Source organism: Phyllobates terribilis, unplaced genomic scaffold (assembly GCF_046119375.1).
Source record: "Phyllobates terribilis strain yellow unplaced genomic scaffold, ASM4611937v1 Scaffold_12__6_contigs__length_324123572, whole genome shotgun sequence".
Classification (NCBI taxonomy): Eukaryota; Metazoa; Chordata; class Amphibia; order Anura; family Dendrobatidae; genus Phyllobates; species Phyllobates terribilis.
Window position 1 is genome coordinate 47,416,510 of NW_027362772.1, and position 8,525 is coordinate 47,425,034.

The window sequence follows — 8,525 nt, forward strand, 5'->3', positions numbered from 1 at the left end:
TGCTGATGCGGTTCAGTGGTCTTCTGAGGCCATTGAAGCTTTTGTGTATCTCAAGGAGAGGTTCACCTCTGCTCCCATCCTTATGCAGCCTGATGTTACTAGGCCGTTTTTGGTTGAGGTTGATGCTTCCTCTGTGGGGGTTGGCGCAGTATTGTCTCAGGATAACGGGGATGGATTACATCCCTGTGCATTTTTTTCAAAAAAATTTTCGGAGACTGAATTGAATTACGATATTGGTAATCGGGAATTATTGGCTATTAAACTCGCATTTGAACACTGGCGCCACTTCTTGGAAGGTGCGGAATTTCCCGTTCAGGTTCTTACGGATCATAAAAATCTGATATATCTTGACGCTGCCAAGCGCCTGAATGCCCGTCAGGCTAGGTGGGCACTGTTTTTCTCGCGGTTTAATTTCTCCGTTACTTACATCCCTGGTACTAAGAATGTTAAGGCGGATGCCTTGTCTCGCAGTTTTTCTCCCATAGTCGGTGCTGAGAAAGAGGAAAACATTTTACAAGAAGGTGTTGTGATAGCTGCTTTAGACTCCGTTTTGGAAGATGAGATTCTTAAAGCTCAGGAGAATGCCCCATCTAACACTCCTCATGGGAGGTTGTTTGTGCCTGGGACCTTTAGGAGAGATTTGTTTGTTGAGTGTCACGAATCTCGGTTGGCAGGTCATCCCGGAATCTCTGAGACCAAGAGACTGGTGGGTCGCAGTTTTTGGTGGCCTGGATGGCAGAAGGAAGTCATTAAGTGGGTACGCCAATGTACTGTATGTGCTAGATCTAAGTCCTCACATACTCCTGCTGCGGGGTTGCTTTGTCCTTTGGAGGTCCCCAGTGCTCCTTGGACACATTTGGCTATGGACTTTATAACTGACCTTCCCCCCTCTGAGGGTTTTACTGTCATCTGGGTGGTCGTGGACCGTTTTAGCAAGATGTGTCACTTGGTTCCCTTCATCAAACTGCCCTGCGCTAAAACTCTCGCTAAGGCCTTTGTCAAGGAAATTGTCAGACTTCATGGCGTTCCTACTGACATTGTTTCTGATAGGGGTCCTCAGTTCGTGGCTCGTTTTTGGCGTGCCTTTTGTGACAGGTTGGGAATTCATTTGTCGTTTTCGTCCGGATATCATCCTGAATCTAATGGCCAGACAGAAAGGAAAAACCAGGATGTTGAGCAGTTCTTGCGTTGTTTTGTGGCAGACAATCAAGAGGGGTGGTCTGAGTTTCTGCCACTTGCCGAATTTGCTCTGAACAATCATACATCTTCTTCTGCTGGTTGTTCGCCTTTTTTTTGTTGTTCTGGGAGACATCCGTCGTTTGGGTCGTTCTCCAAGTTGGGATCTGCCGTGCCTGAGGAGGAGAATTTTTCCGGTGATTTGGAAAGAGTTTGGACGGATGTGCGTGGTAATCTTCAGGAGGCCAACAGAAAATCTAAAGACTACTTTGATAGGAAACGACAGGAGGTTTTGTTCGCTGTTGGTGACATGGTTTGGTTGTCCTCTAGGAATCTGCGGTTGAGGATTCCTTCTAAGAAATTGGGTCCCAAGTTTGTAGGGCCCTTTAAGGTGCTTCAGGTTGTCAACCAATCTGCTGTTAGGTTGGAGGTTCCTACCTCCTGGAGAATTAATCCGGTCTTTCATGTCTCTCTGTTAAAAAAAGCTGTTGTGTCGGATGGTGACGCCTCTGCCTCTGTTCCTCCGGTGGTGGAGGACGGGGAATATGAAATTTCTCGTATCCTTGACTCTAGACGGTATAGAGGTAGTTTGCAGTATCTTGTGGCCTGGAAAGGTTTCGGACCCGAGGATAACTCTTGGGTGAGGTCAGATGATGTTTCCGCGTCCAGACTTATCAGAGCGTTTCACAGGAGATTTCCTGATAAGCCTGGTCCTAGGGGATCCGGAGGATCCTCTTAGAAGGGGGGGTACTGTTAGAACCTTGCTGTTAGGTTTTTTTTCCTTTGCTGGTCACATGACCTTGTTGGCCTATTTAATCCTGCTCCGCCCTTCTGGCTTTGCTGGACTTCATTGTATATCTACTTTCTAGCTAGCCTGTGCTCTGTATCTAACTCTGTTAGTTTGCTTGGTCTACGGACCTCTAGGTTCTATCTATTTTGTTTGTTCGTCTGTCTGCTGCTATTTCTGTTAGGAGGTGTCCCATATTCCTCCCAGTCCTTAGTACTTGTAGGGATTCCCTCCCCAAATCTATAGGTCTCCGTACAGACTAGATTAGGACTTTAGCAGGTCTGATCGCAGGATCAGGTTCCCTGTTACATCGTAGGGATTCAGCTGAGTCTTATAGTAGGGACAGATCTCCTCTCTTTCCTTAGCTTTGGTAGCAGAACATAACAGTGTGTCTTTGGCAATTTCTTTTGCTCTGTCCACATTCACACTACTACAGATTTTAAAGTTGCTCCAATGACACCTCTGGCTCCTCTGTTTTCAGTATTATCCCTGAGCTCCAACAAAGCCAGTTGGCGCTCAGAAGTGCCGTCTGCACAGTCAACACTTGCTGCCATGTTACTGGGGTTCACTAACGTCAGCTGTTCCCCTGCTGTGTGTACGGCAATTTCTCCTGCTCAGTCCACATTCACACTAGTACAGATTTTAAAGTTGCTCCAATTACACCTCTGGTTCCTCTGTTTTCAGTATTATCCCTGAGCTCCAACACCACCAGTTGGCACTAAGAAGTGCCGTCTGCACAGTCAACACTTGCTCCAGTGTTATTGGGGTTCAGTAACGTTAGCTGTTCCCCTGCTGTGTGTCTTCGGCAATTTCTCCTGCTCTGTCCACATTCACACTACTACAGATTTTAAAGTTGCTCTGTAGCGCCCCGAGGGTTCGGCCGCTACAGGGGTATTGCACCTCTTCCAGAGGTGTGGTATTCCACTCCCAGGTAAGGATGGAGTATGGACCAGGGCTCAGTTAGCTGCATACAGCACACTCACCCCATTTCCGAGGGACAGCTCAACGGTACTCCCATTAGACAGAATTGCAGGTACGACAGACCATGTCCCTGCCTGGAGTGGGGAGGGGGGAGGAAAACCCAGTGATGCAGGAGCAGATAGGGGTTGGTTCCTGAGCATAGGTAGGAGCCCATTGGTTGCTGGTCACCTGGGCTCATGGCTAGAGGGAGGTATAAAAGGTGGGCACCATCTTAGGACAGTCAGTCAGTCAGACAGTCTGTGCAGAGAGAGGAGAAGACAGGGAGTAGAGGCTCTGTAGGAGCTCTACTCCAGAGTGGGCCTAGTGAAAGGCCGAGGAGGAGAGTGGAGAGAGAGAGGAGGTGAAGGGGAGCTGTGGTTCCTTCTCAGCCCAGCTCCACGAGAAAGGAGAAGAAGGAGGAACAGAAAAGAGGAGAAGAAGAGACAGAGGAACAGAGGGGCTCAGGAACAAGAAGGTGGAAGGGACCCTAAGAACCCACGAGAATACTGGGTGAAGGGTCAGGCAGACTAAGGGTACCGGATCCCAAGTTGGTGGAGGAGAAACAACCCTCAGCCAAAGACCGGAGGCTGTGACCATTTATTGGTGCAGCACCTCATCAAACCTGCTAGGAAGGCACCATAAAGGACAGCGGGGAACAGGGCCCACGTTTACCCGCGCAGATCCGCGGCAGCTGGACAAAAGTGGGTCACTGGTGAGGCAGGCCAGAGGAAGGATTGAAGGGGGTCCTGAGCCATACTTCTGAGCTGCCTGGGAGTTGACCGAGCCCCACACCTGGTGGACGCAGCACTGCTCGGGCGGTCACTGCTGACAGAAGTGACCCGGAACAAATGAACTGTGAGTAAAGACCCTGGACTGTAACTTGTTGTCTGTGTGCTCCTTTGCGCCTCCAGCACTACCGGTACTGGGACTCTCACCACCATCACTCCCACCATTCACTACACTGCCCTGGGGCCGCACTCTTCCCGTGGGGAGTCACACCATCCCAGCTGCATGCATCATCAGCCCCAGCGGTCTGCCTGGGTACCTTCTGCTACCTATCCGAGTTCCAGTACCATCAGCTGGTTCTCGGCAGTGCCTTTGGCTTAGGTGCCTCCTTCTCAGTATCCAAGTTCCACCAACATCTGCTGGTCCTTGGTAGTGCTTTCTGGCATAGGTACCTCCTGCTTAGTAACCGAGTTACAGTACCGTCATCTGGTCCTCAATAGTTCCATTGGCTCTTGCACCTTCTGCTACCCATCCGAGTTCCAGTACCGTCAGCTGGTTCTCGTCAGTTCCTCAGCCTTCTTGTACCTTCTGCTACATTTCCAAGTTCAAGCTTTTTTAAATGGTTCTTGGTAATCACTCTGGATCTCCCTGATGAGGACCCTGAAGACGAGGACCCTGAAGACCACCCCGAAGAAGACGAGGACCCCGAAGATGAGGACCCTGAAGAAGAGGACCCTGAAGACCACCCCAAAGAAGACGAGTACCCCGAAGACGACGACCCTGAAGACAACGACCCTGAAGACCACCCCGAAGAAGACGAGGACCCCGATGACGAGTACCCTGAAGATGAGGACCCTGAAGACCACCCTGAAGAAGACGAGGACCCCGAAGATGATGACCCTGTAGACGACGATCCTGAAGACCACCCCGAAGAAGACGGGGACCCCGAAGACGATGACCCTGAAGATGAAGACCCTGAAGACCACCCCGAAGAAGACGAGGACTCTGAAGACGAGGACTCGGAGGACGATGACCCTGAAGACGACGACCCTGAAGACCACCCCGAAGAAGACGAGGACCCCGAAGACGAGGACCCTGAAGACGAGGACCCTGAAGACCACCCCGAAGAAGAAGAGGACCCCGAAGACGAGGACCCCGAAGACGACGACCCTGAAGACGACGACCCTGAAGACCACCCCGAAGAAGACCAAGAAGATGACCCTGAAGAAGATGACCAAGAGGACAAAGAACAAGAATACAACCACCAAGATACAGAAGAACAAGAGACAGAAAACCAAGAAAACCAAGAACATTAAGCATAAGACTAAAAATCAGAGCAAAAGATATTATCTAAATTATAAGCAGAAGAAGACTAAACAGTGTATGGGGGTGAGTCCGTTCCTCCTCGTGGTGCCCCTGGAAAAGACCTGCTGCTACAGGCCAAACTGAACGCGGACAAATCCTGTTGTAAATCTTTTGTGACGGGCAGAACGAAAGGTGTAATGTTCAAACTTTTATAGATAACAACTACAGGAATGCCTGTCCCAAATAAGAATATGATGAAGAAGAAGAATATGTAGAAGATGAAGAAGTAGAATATGAAGAAGAATAATAGTTGAATAAGAAGAATATGAAGAATGTCAAAAAAAAGAACAATACGAAGAAGGTGAAGAAGAAGAAGAAGATGAAGAAGGTGAAGAAGAAGTTAATGAAAAAGATGCTGATGCTGAGGATGATGAAGGAGAAAGTGTGGGAGAAGTAAAAAAGAAGGTGAAGAGCATAGAAGAAGTGAAACATAAATATCTGACAAAATATAAAAAAACGTAACATAGTCAATATTTCCGTAACTCAGAACATCTTAAAAAAAATATTAATTCCTGCTATGCCATTTGATTGGGCTAAACCTCTCTGCCTTTATTGTCTCCCCCACCTCCCCCAATACATTCTACATTATTCTTAGTTGTTTTCCTTCATGTAGAATTAACCTACAAGGAAAGAAAGGGTTTATTTTCATTCCGATATTTGTGTCCCATTGACTTGCATTGGTTTCCGGTATCGGAGTCGGCGATATCTGATATTTTTGGGGTATCGGTCCGATACAATCCGATCCGATATTTCTCGATATCGAAAGGTATCGCTCAACACTATTCATTACCAAACTAGAAAACCTCTTTACATTGGTCACAAATAATAAATTGCAAAGGAGAAACCTGGGTTTGTCATCTGGCAGAACTCATTATCACAGCACTACGTGTTCTCTGTTACCTGCTACGTTGTTATTTGTAAACAGTTTAGTGACAAATTCCGCTCTGTTACATCCATCATTAACACTAAACCTGCTCCGTGATCACAGGTCACAATATGATCCTCTGTGCTGCTGGTAAGGCTGTAATAACTGTACATTGTAAAGCAGAATATTATACCCCTGGGTCGTATTCTCACCTGCTCCTCAGACACTACTCATCCCCTGCATGATACATGGTTTACACTTTGGTTACTTACTTGCTTGTCTCCAGGATCGGCTTCTTGCTTTTACTTTTGATGTCCTTCGCTAATTATAAAATATTCTGGAGCAGGGTGTGAAATATATAGGAGTTCGGCTGTGACATCAGTTGTTACATCAGATCCAGAGTCAGCGAAAAACTTACTTTCAAGAGGAAATCCTCTTTTTCCTTAACCCTTTTAAGCCCCATGCCAATGTTACCACTAAGGAATTTTTTTTTGTTTCTGCCTTATATTAGCAATTATACAGTAGCTGTTGTTTTAGAAATATTTCAGAAACTATTTGGGGGTACATGTAAGGTAAAGTTTTAATTATATGATTTTTTTGTAATGGTGGAATATGTAAAAATTCAACTCAGCCATGTATTTTTTTTTACTTTTTTCTAGGCTTGCTTTACTATCTTAGCTATTACAGCTGTTGTTGTTTTTTTGTTTTTTTTAACCAGTTTTATGTTTGCCTTAATTAACAATATAATTTGATTGTACATGTCACAACTAAGGAGAAGAAAATCCTACATAATTAAAATTTCACAGATTCACCTGAAATCAGGTGTGAAAATTGATTTGTATCATGACGTCATGAGTCAGCTCCAGAGGCATGAGGCTACTTTCCCATGATGAGTTTTTTTTACTCTGTAAAAAATTCACTTAATGGGTGCATAAATGGTGCAAAAAATCTCCAAAAGCTCATCGTAAGAAGTTAGCCTAAAAAACCAATGTGAAGACAAAAGAGGAGCAGAGGCACCTAGAAGAGGGCCAGAGGACTAGATGCGGAAAGACATCTAAGGCTACGTTCCCACTATGATTTTTTGGTGAGTTTTTTAAGCTACACATTTTTTTAAAAAAAGCAAGTAACATATTTTACCTAATGGGTGCCGAAAAGGTGCAGAAAATCTCCACCTCATCGTGGGAATGTAGCCTAAAAAAACAATGTGAAGAGAAATGAGGACCAGAGGAACCTAGAAGAGGACCAGAGGACTAGATGTGGAAAGACATCTCAGACTACATTCCCTCTATGATTTTTTGGTGAGGTTTTTATGCTGCATATTTAAAAAAAATGCAAATAACCTATTTTACTTAATGGGTCCAGAAAATCTGCAACATCAATAATTCACCAAAACCTCATCGTGGGAACGTAGCCTAAAAAAACAATGTGAAGACAAAAGAGGACCAGAGGCACCTAGTAGAGGACCAGTGTTGATCGAGCATGCTCTTTGCTCGAGATTTACGTGTATGTTCGGGCGAGCACCTATTATCTTCAGCGTGCTCTGGGGTTTAGTTTTCATCGCTCCATGAGCATGATTTGCAACTGTTTGACAGCTTTAATACATGTGAAGAGTGTCTGTTTTTCCAGCATTCCTCACATGTATTAAAGCTGTCAAACAGTTGCAAATCATGATTGCGGAGCGACGAAAACTTAAAGCCCGAGCAAGCTGAAGAAAATAGGTGCTCCCCCGAGCATACTCGTAAATCCCGAGCAACGAGCATGCTCGATCATCACTAAAGAGGACTAGAGGACTAGGTGTGGAAAGACATCTAAGGCAACATTCCCACTATGACTTTTTGGTCAGTTTTTTACGCTCCATATGTTTTAAAAAAAGCAAGTAACCTATTTTACCTAATAGGCGCAAAAAAGGTGCAGAAAATCTCCAACATCAAAAACTCACCAATACCTCATTGTGGGAATGTAGCCTAAAAAAGAATGTGAAGACAAAAGAGGACAAGAAGACTAGGTGTGGAAAGACATCTAATGGCCAGGGAGAGGGAAGCATTATATTTTTATATATTTATTAGTCCATTCTCAGCCCTTTATTTATCCCAAGATCAGATTTGGGTGATACCGAACGTTTTTGTAAAATACTAAATCTACATTGATTTGATTGCTCATTTCTTGCTCATGTGCAATTTAAGGATACATCTAATATGTCCATACTTTTTACTACAAAATACTTTTTATCAAGCTATATTTATTTTGGACTCACATTTATTACACTTTTTTCTATAGTATTTTATATTTTAAATATTTTTTATATTTAACTTATTTTTTTTCCAGTGATGGGCAAGCACTAAAATGCTCAGGTGCTCGATACTTGGGTCGAGCACATTGGAATACTCGGGTGCTCGACCTGAGCAACGAGCCCAATGTAAGTCTATGGGAAACTCGAGCATTTTTCATGCGGCTCCCCTCGGCGGTCTGCAGTGGGCCTAAAAATTGCCCAAATCAATGGGAACAGAGCTCAAATGACATGTGAACAGCATGGGGAAGACCCCTGGAAGCATCTCGGACTCCCAGGTCACTGCTGTTAACAACGTTGTCAGAGGTATTACGCCACATTTACGGACTCACAATAAAACATACAAAAACAAAAACAAA

The 8,525-nt window shown here is 45.1% G+C and overlaps 1 protein-coding gene across 1 annotated transcript in view; it reads right to left on the reverse strand.

The window, feature by feature from the left end:
• LOC141172016 (chemerin-like receptor 1) overlaps positions 1 to 6,271 on the reverse strand; it is a 136,799-nt gene extending 130,528 nt beyond the window's left edge. Inside the window, exon 1 of the mRNA XM_073655788.1 lies at positions 6,152 to 6,271. The gene's annotated coding sequence lies outside the window, so the exon portion shown is untranslated. The remainder of the gene's footprint in view (positions 1 to 6,151) is intronic.
• Between the last annotated feature and the right edge of the window lie 2,254 nt (positions 6,272 to 8,525).